Source organism: Myotis daubentonii, chromosome 3 (assembly GCF_963259705.1).
Source record: "Myotis daubentonii chromosome 3, mMyoDau2.1, whole genome shotgun sequence".
Lineage (NCBI taxonomy): Eukaryota > Metazoa > Chordata > Mammalia > Chiroptera > Vespertilionidae > Myotis > Myotis daubentonii.
This window is the reverse complement of record NC_081842.1, coordinates 59,077,708-59,091,698: the sequence shown is the minus strand read 5'-3', so window position 1 is coordinate 59,091,698 and position 13,991 is coordinate 59,077,708. Positions and strand designations below refer to the sequence as shown.

General features: G+C 41.5%; 1 pseudogene; it reads right to left on the bottom strand.

Annotated features, from left to right (window-relative positions):
• Nucleotides 1-10,544: 10,544 nt before the first annotated feature.
• LOC132230347 (large ribosomal subunit protein eL6-like) lies at nt 10,545-12,574 on the bottom strand (annotated as a pseudogene).
• Nucleotides 12,575-13,991: the final 1,417 nt, after the last annotated feature.

Below are 13,991 nucleotides of genomic sequence, written 5' to 3'. Positions count from 1 at the left end.
GCAAAAGTCTCCCTGCAGGGCTTGGGCGGGGCAGGTCCCACGGGATCAACAGGGCAGGGTTAGCAATTATGGCTGCTCTCAGTCTTGCCCTCAGAGGCTCTGCTTCTCAGTGTCCCAGTAATCGCTGCAAACCCCTCGGAGAGAAAGCTGCCCTAGGGTTGTGAGCGATGCCAGACAGTCCCACTTCTTCTGTATGAGTCTGGGTCCCTAGAGACTCGCCAGGAACTGGAGCTCAGAGCCTGAGCCTCCCTCCCAATTGAAAATAACAACCACGCCCTCAGCCGCCAGCCCGCTCCGCATGCACTCTGCACCTTAGTATTTTACTTCAGCACTGCGCCTCCTCTGAGTCTCGGTATGTTTTTCTCTTTCCTCCTAGTTGTAGAACTTCCACTCAGCCAGCCTTCCTGTGGTTCTGGATGATGTCCGTTCTGTCTTTTAGTTGTATTTTTGAAGTGGTTGTTCGAGGCAGCAAATTCCGGTGTTTACCTATGCTGCCATCTTGGTTTCTCTTGACTTATACCTTGATTGCAGCCTTGTGAGAGCCTGAACAGAGGAACCAGCTAAGTTGTACCTGGACTCCTGGCCTGAAGAAATTGTGAGATAATGAATACAGGGTGTCCCCCCCCCCAAAAAAATGTATATACACTTCAAATAATTATAAAGACAGTGTTTTTTTAAAATATATTTTATTGATTTTTTTACAGAGAGGAAGGGAGAGAGATAGAGAGTTAGAAACATCGATGAGCGAGAAACATCGACCAGCTGCCTCCTGCACACTCCCTCCTGGGGATGTGTCCGCAACCAAGGTACATGCCCTTGACCGGAATCAAACCTGGGACCCTTCAGTACGCAGGCCAATGATCTATCCACTGAGCCAAACTGGTTAGGGCTTAAAGGCAGTGTTTTTTAAAATACATTCCATGCTCTAACCGGTTTGGCTCAGTAGATAGAGTGTCAGCCTGTGGACTGAAGGGTCCCGGGTTTGACTCTGGTCAAGGGCATGTACCTTCATTGAGGGCACATTTCCAGTAGGGGGCGTGCAGGAGGCAGCTGATCAATGTTTCTAACTCTCTATCCCTCTCCCTTCCTCTCTGTAAAAAATCAATAAAATATATATTTTAAAAATAAATAAATAAAAATACGTTTCATTTCCAAAATGTAATAGAAATCAGCTATTAAAGTGTGTACATGCCCTAACCGGTTTGGCTCAGTGGATAGAGCGTCGGCCTGTGGAGTCAAGGGTCCCAGGTTCGATTCCGGTCAAGGGCATGTACCTTGGTTGCGGGCACATCCCCAGTGGGGGGCGTGCAGGAGGCGGCTGATAGATGTTTCTCTCTCATCGATGTTTCTAACTCTCTATCCCTCTCCCTTCCTCTCTGTAAAAAATCAATAAAATATATTTTGTAAAAAATAAAAATAAAGTGTGTACACATTTTTGGGGGACACACTCTGTTTTAGGACACCAGGTTTCTAGTAATTTGTTACACAGTAATATAAAACTAGTATATTAGATATTGCTGGATTATTTCACAAAGTGATTGTACCAGTTTACCTGGTATACTCCATAAGCAGTGTTGGTACAAATGATGTCAAGCTAAATATTCTCTTAACAACAGTGTTTGAGCATAGAATACTTAGGGTTTTATTCAGATTTTTAAACTTGTTGGAATTCATTTCCAACTCTCCAAAATGTCCACCCATTTTGTATCTACTGACTTATTTTGGTAAACCAACTGCTTGTCAATCAGGTCCTTTGCATCTATAAATTAACCATGCAAGCTCTCTCCCATCATTTTTAAAACACTCTGAAGCACGTTGTAAGTCATATTAAGTTAAATCTCTCTTCCCTAGGGAAAATGGCTTTATGGAATAAAGGTAATTTGCCCTAGCAGGTGTGGCAATATGGTTAGAGCAGTGATGGCGAACCTATGACACACGTGTCAGAGGTGACACGCAAACTCATTTTTTTGGTTGATTTTTCTTTGTTAAATGGCATTTAAATATATAAAATAAATATCAAAAACATAAGTCTTTGTTTTACTATGGTTGCAAATATCAAAAAATTTCTATATGTGACACGGCACCAGAGTTAAGTTAGGGTTTTTCAAAATGCTGACACGCTGAGCTCAAAAGGTTCGCCATCACTGGGTTAGAGCATCAGCCTGTGGACTGAAGGGTCACGGGTTTGATTTCCAGTCAAGGGCAAATACTTCAGTTACAGGTTCCCCAGCCCCGGTGGATGTTTCTCTTTGTCTCTCTCTCTCTTCTAAGCTCTCTAGATATCAATAGAAAAAAAATCCTTGGGTGAGGATAAAAATTTAAAAAAAGAATAAAGGTAATTTGGCTCTGGCTGGGTGGCTCAGTTGGTTGGAGCATCATCCTGTACACCAAAAGATTTCAGGTCCTATTCCTGATCACAGCACATTCCTAGGTTGTGGGTTAGATTCCCCTGTCAGGGTGTGTAGTGGAGGCAACTGATCAGTTTGTCTCTTACATCGATGTTTCTCTCTCTCCCTCCCCGCTCTCTAAAATCAATGAAAACATATCTTCCAGTGAGGAATTAAAAAGAAGAAGAAGAAGGAGGAGGAGGAGGAGAAGGAGAAGGAGGAGGACCTAACCGGTTTGGCTCAGTGGATAGAGCATCGCCCTGAGGACTGAAGGGTCCCAGGTTTGATTCTGGTCAAGGGCATGTACCTTGGTTGTGGGCACATCCCCGGTAGGGAGTGTGCAGGGGGCAGCTGATCGGTGCTTCTCGCTCGTCGATGTTTCTAACCCTCTATCCCTCTCCCTTCCTCTCTGTAAAAAAAACAATAAAATATATTTTTTTAGAAGAAGAAGAAAGGTAATTTGAACTTGTGAAACTGAAGTTAGAGTCCAGCTAAGTTCACAGTTTTAATAAATAAGTTCAGAAAGTTATTTTTTAAAACTAAACTTACTGGGTGACATTGGTTAATAAAATTATACAGGTTTCAGGGGTACAGTTCTATAATACATCATTTGTATATTGTATTGTGTGTTCACCATCCCAAGTCAAGTCACCTTTCATCACCATGTATCCCCTCTTCACCCTCTCCTCACAAAGTTCTGTTTAATGTGGTTGCCTTTTTCTAGGGACATTTTTTTTTGTTTGTTTCGAAAAAGTCTTACAAAAAATTAGTCTTTTTTTCTGTTAAAGTTTTTGTCACAATTTACATACAGCATTAAATAACTCAGACGCAGTTGGTTGTTCCTTTTCTAGATTCCTTATAGCATCTTTAAGATTATTAGACAGTTTTGGAGAATCAACAGGTTTATTCCTGTTTCACTATAATCTTTCTCTCCGTTCTCATCTTCAACATATTTCCAAATTGGAGCAAGACATTGTTCTTGTGCCACACTTTGAAATTTGATTTTATGGCAGGCCAACATTTTAACATCTTTTCTATGGCTGGCAACAATGATAGCCATCTTGTAGGCACATATTTAAGAAAGCTATCTCCTTCCATTTGTATAAAGTAAAAAAATTCATTCAATGCTTCTCCACATTGCGGGGAAACTAAAATGACCACAATTTCCTTATGAAAATCTCCATATAACAGGTAATCAATCACACCCCTCTTTTTACAGTGTTCTGTGTAAGGCTTTTACCAGATGAGATAATTTCATTTTCTTTGGTAAGAAGTTTATAAACTGAATAGAATTTGTCAAAGTTAACATTTGCATTGAAAGCAGATAAATGAGTCAAATCTATTTGGTCTTTGGACAAGATATGGTTTCATTTTAATCTAAATAGATATCATGAAGACGATTACAACTCAATTTTTTTAAGTCAAATTACCTTATGAGCTAGGGGGCACACTTTTTTGAATCAGGAAATGTAACCTCAGTTCCATGGAACAATCAAAGGTGTGATACAATAATGCATGTTGGTTCATGTGATATGCCCAAGATAATTCAGCAGCCACTATTTTCAACTGAGCTTGGGTATCTTGAGGGGAAACTAAAAGACTTTTGATTGGTTTTGAAGTACTTGTCTGTCTCATTCCAGACTTATAAATTTCAGTCTCCATATGTGCTTTCACACCCTTCTCCACCATACCCGGTCCAAAATTCTTCTCTGTGTATTGTGCAGTATGCTCTATTTTTGTTCTTTATCTTCCTAATCCAGTCATATTGTCCTCTGTCTGTTATTAATATTACACAGTTGTTTAGCTTTCTTTTTCAGTGATGTGTGGGTCATGCTGTTGGTATCATAAACTCATTTTCATTATCTTAATACATGGTCACCATACTCAGTGTTAAAAAATTCACCTTCCACAAGCAGAACCAAAGATAGACTGCTAATGTTTATGATTACAATGTACTTAAATTGCATACTTAGGTGACATCCCTCAGAATGATGCAACAATGGATGATCATTATTATGAACTGTAAATCATGGTTATCAATATCAATGGTCAGGGGAAAAAAAACAATGATGGTGACTATAGAAGTCAAATAATCTATGCTGTATCCATTCAACACTAAAAACAGTTTTGCTTTCAGTCTGTATTTTTGGGGGCAGTCGTGGATTTTGTAGCCCCCCCCCACCCCCTCAACCTCCCACACCCATCACAGAAGACCAGGAATTTTTTTGTGTGTGTGTGTCCTGGGGGAGCTTTGTCTGGGATGCAGGAATTTTGGTGCTAAATCCTGTCAGGCAAATCAGGACAGTTGGTCACCCTTTTCCACTTGTAGTGGCCAGATGTATCATCCCCTTCATCTAGCCAGTATACCCGTCCCCTACCTGCTGTGAGTGCTGGCTGATAACGCTCAGTTGCACCCTTCTCTGAAGAATTGCAGGCCTAACAGGGGCCAGCTTGCTAGAAGGTTCCCACTCCCACCCACAAGGACAGATCTAGGCCAATAACTGACATCAGAGTTCAAAAGGCGAATAACTGACATCAGAGTTCAAAAGGCCAAACCTTGATACAGTGTGCGATTTACTCTAACAGTTATAATTTGTGCTCTAGATCTTCCCCCTGGAATAAGACTAAAAAGCTAGTCATCAGCTCAGACCACACTTTTGCTAAACCCCCCCCCCCCTGCCCTGTACTGTAGTCTCTCCTGATCCCATATTCATGAAAACACTCCCCCAATAAGTCACTTGAACAAGAATCCCCATCTCAGGCTCTGCTTCTAGGGAACCCAACCTAGGTCATGATCCAAATGTATTATTTTCCATTTCCTTAACCAGTTGGCCAAGACCACTTACTGAGATTAGTCCATTGTTTTCCCAGTGATCTGCAATTTTACCTCTGTCAGTCATAAAAACACACACTCAGGGCTCTATATTGAGAAAAGTATGCATATATTCACATCATACTCAGAAAATAAAAAGAGCTAGTGAGCAAAAATGCAAGCATCAAGTAGCAGTTTTGACTTGAACATAGAAACTTGAGTAAGAAATCAATTATATTCTTTATCTCACAAATTCTGACTTTTAAATGGCATTTAGCTTCTAATTAAAAACACTTGCTGGATATTTTTTAAAAAAGATTTTTAAATTGATTTTTAAAGAGAGGCGGAGAGAGAAACATTGACATGAGAGGAGAACATTGATTGGTTGCTTCCTGTACACCTGCAGGGATCAAGACTCAACCTGGGCAAGTGCCCTGACAGGGAATTGAACCAGCAACCTTTCCATGCATGGGAGGCCAACTGACTGAGCCACATCAGCCAGGGCTGGAAAATTTTAAATGTACCATAAAAATATTGACACCATAAAGCCTGAAATGTGAAAAGGTGGATTATAAATATTGTAGAATATATATTTATATGACTTATATAGTATATGTAATATAATAAACTTGAGAGATATATGTATTTTGAATACACTAGTATATATTCATACATTTGTATGTATTTTATATATATTCAATACATATATAGAGATACATATACAGGGTGAGGCAAAAGTAGGTTTACAGTTCATATGGAAAATAATACGATCCTATATAATAAAAGCCTAATATGTAAATTGTCCCCTCGACCAGGAGTTTGACCAGGAGTTCGACTGCTCACTATGACGTGCGCTGATCACCAAGGAGTGGCATGGAACATGGCAGGGTGTCAGTGACGTGGCACTGGCAGTGGGCAGCTGTGGAGGTGCTTCCGGCCCTGATGGGCCCTGACGAGAGCAGGACCACAGCAGGATGGAGCAGGGGAGTGGGCGACGCCAGGCCAAGGCAGGTGTGAGTGGGGGCCCCATCGCCCCACCAATCACCCTGCAGACAGCGCTGATCGGGGCCGGGCCCCAGACTGGGACGGGGAACTGGGGGTGGGAGGTGGTGACCAACCTCCCACGGCACCCAGATGGGGGGCTGTGATTTCTCGGTGGCTACCTGGAGGCAGGGGTGACAGGGACGGAGGTGCAGTGAGAATGCAGGGTGTCCGTGGAGCTCACGTTCATTCCCCCTGCTACCCTCCCCCAGGAAGCCAAGGCTCATCCGCTTGGGAAGTCTCTGCATTCAGGTGCCAGGCGCCCGTGAGGAGCCCGTCCTGCAGTCCTGCACCTGCCCCGCCTCTTCTGGGTGAGCCAGGCCACAGCTGCCAGGACCACAGGGGCTGGTCGGGCTCCCCATGGGTTCACTCAGGAGCCAGTCTGCGAGGCTGGCCAGGAGAGAGCATGCTGCCCTCCTGGCTTCCATGCGGCGCCACTGGGTGGCCCAGAGGCCCACGCTGTGCCCTGGCCCACAGCATATGGCTGCGCTCACTGCATCTCCACATGGGTTCTCGGGCACCATGACTCAGGCGGAGGGGAGCACGTGGAGGCCCTGGAGCCCAGGTGCTGCCTAGGGCCCAGAGGTCAGCTGGGGCCTGCCCTTCCATGCCAGACGCTCACGCTTCAGTTGCTGACCAGGACTAGGGACTGCACCCGTGCATGAATTTCATGCACCAGGCCTCTAGTAATTAATAAATAATAATATTAGACTAAACTCTATTCTGCATACTCACAACTGTAAACCTACTTTTGCCATACCTTGTATATTTTGAGATATATATACAAGATACATGTATTCTCAAGTTTCCTTACTAACACAGGTCTGTTTGGGAGCTTCCTGTTCCATTTAGTTGGTCTGTTTATCTACCTGTGTACTAATAACACATTTAAATACTGTGGCTGTATAATAGGTCATGCTATACTGTAGGTCAAGTCACCTCCACTTTGTTTTTCTTCTTTAAAACTGGTTTGGCTCTTTTTGGACCTTTTCATTTTATATAAATTTTACAATTACTCCATCAATTTTTATGAAGAAACTCTGGAATGATTTTTAAATTATATTGAATTGATAAGATTAATTTTTGGAAAATAATCATCTCTATTATATTGAGTCTTCCTCTGGGTGGGAATCTATAATAACGAGAGGGCACAGGCCGGGCTGAGGGACCCCCCCCCTCCCCCCGAGTGCACAAATTTTTGTGCACCGGGCCTCTAGTCTATAATAATAAAAGCACAATATGCTAATTAGACCAGACAGCCGAATGACCTTTCAGACATCCTTCCAGATGAAGCTGGCATGGCAGAGGCCAAGGCAGAGGTGGTTAGGGGCAATCAGGCAGACAAGCGAGCAGTTAGGGGCGATCAGACAGGTGGGCAGAGGAGTTAGGAGCCATCAGACAGGCAGGCAGCATTGTTAGGGGCAATCAGGCAGGCAGGCGGGCAGTCGAGCAGTTAGGAGCCAGCGGTCCTGGATTGCGAGAAGGATGTCCAGCTGCCGTTTAGGCCTGATCCCTGGGGGGTCCCAGATTGTGAGAGGGTGCAGGTTGGGCTGAGGGACACCCCCTCTCCCCGTGCACGAATTTCATGCACCGGACCTCTAGTATAATGTGGGGAGCCGCTATAGGGTTAAGCCTCGGACTGACCTGTTGGCAAAGTCACAAACAAGTCCTAGCTTAGAGGGCACAGTCCTCTTAGCATAATTAGGCTTGACCTTGTAACACTCCCTAGATTTTATCTGGGTAGCTAATGGGCAGTGGGAGGTGCAGAAAATGCTGCCAAAACAAGTGAAACTCACAAGAACAGTGTAACTATGGAAACCACTACCTTGTTTACCTCTGACTATAAAATAAAGGCTCAGCTTGCCTCAGGATCTTTCTCTGTAGCCTCAGCCAGGCACAGGAAGATCCACGGAGACTAAAGAGAGCTAGAGAGTTCTGAACGCTGTCTCCATGTAAAACATTCTTTGCCGACTCCATCCACACCTTTGGGAACCCCTGGCCCACTGAGGCTGGACCCCGGCAGTATAATATATCACTTTATTTATTTAGGTCTTCTTTAATGTCTTGCAGTGACATTTTATAATTTTATTTCATGAATTTTTACAGATCTTTTGTTAAATTTATTTTGTTACCTTACTTTTTTTTTTGCTGTTGCTATGGTAATGGTAAAAAGAAGTCATTACATTTACTGTTTCTCATGCATAAGAATGAAATTGATTTATGTATAACTTCTATTTAGAACTTTGGAGAATGCTTTTGGTAATTTTAATCATTTGTCTCCAGATTTTCTTGGATTTTCCATAGGCAATTATATTTCCTGTGATTAATGACATTCTTATTTCTTTATTTTCAGTCTTTTTTTTTTTAATCTTTATTGTTCAGATTATTACATTTGTTCCTCTTTCCCCCCCCCCCCCATAACTCCCCTCCTCTCAGTTCCCGCCCCACCCTCCGCCCTCACTCCCCACCCACTGTCCTCATCCATAGGTGCACGATTTTTGTCCAGTCTCTTCCAGAATCTACCACACCCCTTTCCCCCCCAAGAATAGTCAGTCCATTCCCTTTCTATGTTCCTGATTCTATTATAATCACCAGTTCATTCTGTTCATCAGATTATTTATTCACTTGATTCTTAGATTCACTTGTTGATAGATGCATATTTGTTGTTCATAATTTGTATCTTTACCTTTTTCTTCTTCTTCCTCTTCTTAAAGGATACCTTTCAGCATTTCATATAATCCTGGTTTGGTGGTGATGAACTCCTTTAGCTTTTCCTTATCTGTGAAGCTCTTTATCTGACCTTCAATTCTGAATGATAGCTTTGCTGGATAAAGTAATCGTGGTTGTAGGTTCTTGGTAGTCATCACTTTGAATATTTCTTGCCATTCCCTTCTGGCCTGCAAAGTTTCTGTTGAGAAATCAGCTGACAGTCGTATGGGTATTCCCTTGTAGGTAGCTGGGTTTCTTTCTCTTGCTGCTTTTAAGATTCTCTCTTTGTCTTTTGCTCTTGGCATTTTAATGATGATGTGTCTTGGTGTGGTCCTCTTTGGATTCCTTTTGTTTGGGGTTCTCTGCGCTTCTTGGACCTGTAAGTCCATTTCTTTCACCAGGTGGGGGAAGTTTTCTGTCATTATTTCTTCAAATAGGTTTTCAATATCTTGGTCTCTCTCATCTTCTGGCACCCCTATAATTCTGATGTTGGTACGCTTGAAGCTGTCCCAGAGGCTCCTTACACTATCCTCGCATTTTTGGATTCTTTTTTCATTTTGCTTTTCCCATTGGGTGTTTTTTGCTTCCTCGCATTTCAAATCATTGACTTGATTCTTGCGCTCCTCTGGTCTGCTGTCGGGAGTCTGTATAATATTCGTTATTTCAGTCCGTGTATGCTTAATTTCTAGTTGGTTCCCCAATATAACATCGAGGGTCTCATTAGATTTCTTGAGGATCTCACAACATTTATCGGCGGTCTCACCAGTCTTTTCGAAGGCCTTACTAAGTTTATCGGCAGCTTCTAGACAGTTCTTAAGAGACCTTAAAAGTGTGGTTCTGAACTCAATATCCTCCATTGACAGTTTTGTCCTGTTTCTTTGTCTCCGCATTTTTTATGCTTTCTTGGTACACCCCCTAGTGGTCTTTGTGTGCAGTCTTGTTGCCTTTAAGCCTTGATTGATGTCGGCAATACCGGGGGTGAGTTGACCTCCAGGCTAACTGGCTATGAGAGTCCGCTGGGTCTGCAGTGGGAGGGCTTCTGTGCTGGATCTCTAAGGCGGTGCTAATCTAGCCTTTGCCTGAGGCTATCCGGCAAATGGTTCTGCGCAGGGCTTGGGCGGGGCGGGTCCCAGGGGATCTACAGGGCGGGCCGGAGCGAGCAGTTATGGCTGCTCTCAGTTCCTTCCCCAGGGGCTCTGCCTCTCAGAGTCCCAGCAATGGCTGCAAACCTCGGAGAGAAAGCTGCCTTCGAGTTCCGACCAAAGCCAGACAGTCCCGCTTCTCCCGTTTGAGTCTTGCTCCCCAGAGACTCGCCCGGATCTGGATCTCAGAGTCTGAAACTCCCTTCTGATTGAAAACAACAACCTTGCCCTCCGCCACGCGCGCACTCCGCACCTGAGTATTTCACTTCAGCACTGCGCCTCCTCTGAGTCTGGGTATGATATTCTCTTTCCTCCTAGTTGTAGAATTTCCACTCAGCCAGCCTTCCTGTGGTTTTGGATGATGTCCGTTCTGTCCTTTAGTTATATCTCTGAAGTGGTTGTTCGAGGCAGCGATCTCCTGCGTTAACCTACGCCGCCATCTTGGTTTCTCCCTATTTTCAGTCTTTTTGTTTGTTTGTTCTTTACGGTGTTTGACAGGAGCTCTAATTTGTTACTTAATATAAGTGGTACAGGAAGCATCCATGGTCTCACTTCTAATTTTTTAGGGAATCATTTTAATGTTTTACCAGAAAATATGCTGCTTGTTATAGGTTTTTGGTAGACATCATTTTATGAATTGTTTATCAAATGATTTTCCTCTATGTATTGAAATGAGCATACTCTTTAATATACAGTTGACCCTGAACAACATGAGTTTGAACTGCATGGGTCCACTTATGTGCATACTTTTTAAAGTAAATACCTATAATGTATTCCATCTTCAGTTGGGATTCTGCAGATGTGGAGGGCCAACTATACGCATTGATGTACACCATTGTATATAGGGGAATTGAGCATCTGCGAATTTGGGTATCCATTGGGAGTCATGTTACAGTATATACGGATTTTCAACTGTGCCAGGAAGCTGGTATCCCTAACTCCGGAGTTGTTCAAGGGTCAACTATGTTTATATGGTGAGTTTAATAGATTTTCTAAAGTTAAATTATCTTTGCATTTCTGACATAAACCCAAATTGACCATGATTTATTTATTTATACAGAGCTGAATTATATTTGTTAATATTTTTGTTAGGATTTGTGCATCAATTTACATAAATGTCACTAGTAAAATCAATTTAACCTGTTGAATTTACTTGTTTATTTGTTTGGTAAATTTTCAATTACTAATTCAACTTATACATAGTTAAAAATTCAGATTTTTTATTTTTTCAGTCAATTTTGGTAAGTTATATTTTGCTAAGAAAATCTACATTTTTGTCTAATTCTCAGCTTATTAGCATAAAATTATTTCTAGTCTTACCTTTAGATCTCTAATATATTTTAGTTATATCCTCTTTTTATTTCTCAAATTCTTTATTTGTACCTTTTATTATTTTTTCTTGATCAGTCTTACCAAAGATTTGTCTGTTTTTCAAATCTTTACAAAGAAATAGCTATTGGTTTTATTCTATGTTGTATTTTTTTTCTATTTCCTTATTTTTTGTGTTTATTTTTCAAGTTTATTCTGATTTTCTTTTCTTACCTTAAATTGGATGCTTACTGGTTAATTGCTACTTTTATTTTTTTAATGTATCAGTTACTTAATCGGGTTCTTATAAGAAATTCAGAACACCAGTTTGTGAGGATAAAGCCCATTGGTGAGAGCAAACAGAGCGGAGGTAGCCCTGGAGCTGAGGACCAGCTTTGATTTTTGGCAGAATTTGTGAGTCCACAGCTTTCTGGTCAACCTTGCACTGTTCTGTAATCTCATATTTCTCTTTCTCTGTGTCAAAGATCTCACCCTCCTGGTGTCTGGGCTTGCGCAGCTTCTTCTTCTTGAAGTAAGCATCCATGAGATGTTTGGGGATTTTCACAACACTGATATCAATTTTGGTGGAGGTGGCGATGACAAATTTCTGGTGTGTTCTACGAAGAGGAACTCGATTGAGGGGCAGAGGTCCAGTCACAAGTAGCAAGCCACTGCCCAGCTGCTTCAGGAAAACCACCCTCTTGCCTCCGTGGCGCCCAGTGAGGATGCTCAGAATGGTCCCAGGAGTGATGCTGGACCGCAATCTCCGCACATGCTCACTGAAGGGTTTCTTACCTGGCTCAGCAGCTTTCGAGGCACATCTTCAGTAGGATAATATCTAGGCATTTTGTGAGTTTAACCACTCGGGTACCACCATTCTTGTCGCCACAAACTGGTTTTGTGACAGTAGCAAGAACTTTCTCGTTCTTTTTCTTTTCTATCCTGGATTTAGGGGCCGAATACTTCCTCTTGTATATGGCCTTTCGCGAATACATAGCCGACCGGGAGTATCTGCCAATTCCTCTGACTAGGACTGGGTTTTGGCTGCAGTGGTGCTTCCCCTTCTTAGGGGCCTTAACCTTGCCGCTGACATCGGCCTTCTTCTTGGCTTCAGGTTTCTTCTCCTTAGTATCTGGCTTCTCAGTCTTTTCACCCGCCATCTTGCAAGATGGGAAAGAGCCTACCTTTATTTTTTAATATAAGCTTTAAGGATATGAATAATTTAAGCACTATTTTAGCTTTAATGTCTCAAACTGTATAGCTTCATTAGAATTTGTTTCTATTTTCTAATTTGTTACATTTTCGTGACCTATGAAGTGTTATTTTGAATTGTGTAGCTAATCCCCAAACATTTATTTTTAAGCTATTATTTTTTATTGATTTCTAAGTTAATAGCACCGTGGATGATGGCCAGAGAACACAGCCCAGTTGAAAAATGTCTTTAAAATTGTTGAACTTAGAATATGGTTAGTATATATAACTGTTCAGTGTTTAATTGAGAAGAATGTATATTCTCTAATTATTGGGTGGAGCGTTCTAATAAGTACATTAGCTAAAAATTGTGTTATCCAAATCTTCTATAGTATTATTATTTTTAAAACCACACTGATCTAGTTATTCAGAGAGCTACGTTAAACTTCTCATAGTGGAGTTATCAGTTTTGCCTATAATTCTGTCAGTTTTTGCTTGATATATATAGATTGGGGCTATGTTATTAATAGCATACAGAAGTCTTGTTATTATCAGAAGTCATTTTTATTCGTAATAACACTTTTATAAAAAAAAAAATATATATATGTTAAATATGTTTATTGATTTCAGAGAGGAAGAGAGAGGGAGAAATATCAATGATAAGAGAGAATCATCGATTGGCTGTCTCCCACAGGCTCCCCACCGGGGACCGAGCCCACAACCTGGGCATGTGCCTTGACTGGAATCGAACCCAGGACCCTTCAGACCAAAGCTCTATCCACTGAGCCAAACCGGCCAGAGCTAAAATATACATTTTTAATTGATTTCAGAGAGGAAGGGAGAGGGAGAGATAGAAACATCAATGTTGAGAGAGAATCATTGATTGACTGCCTCTTGCACACCCCACACTGGGGATCAAGCCCACAACCAGGCATATTCCCTGATGGGGAATTAATCCATGATCTCCTGGTTCATAGTTCAACACTCAACCGCTGAGCCATACTGGACAGGCTCCTAATAACACTTTTTAACTAAAGGTCTATTTTGTTGTTATTAATAAAGGTACACCAGCTTTCTTTTGGTATTTTTGGTAATTGCATTTTTCTATCTTTTTATTTTAAATCTTTATGTATTTTAATGCTTTTTATATCGCCTCTAAACAGTATGTAGTTGGATTCCAAAAGCCAATCTATCAGTCTATGATTTAACTAGAAATTTTATCTAGGGCAGGGGGATAAAATGGACACATATGTAATACCCTTTGTAATACTTTAAGCAATAAATAAAAAAAATAAAAAAAAGAAATTTTAGTCCAAATTACACATAGTATGGTCACTTACATATTTGGAATTACTTCTAACATTTCATGCTGTTTATCTCACTTATTTTCCTGATTCTGTT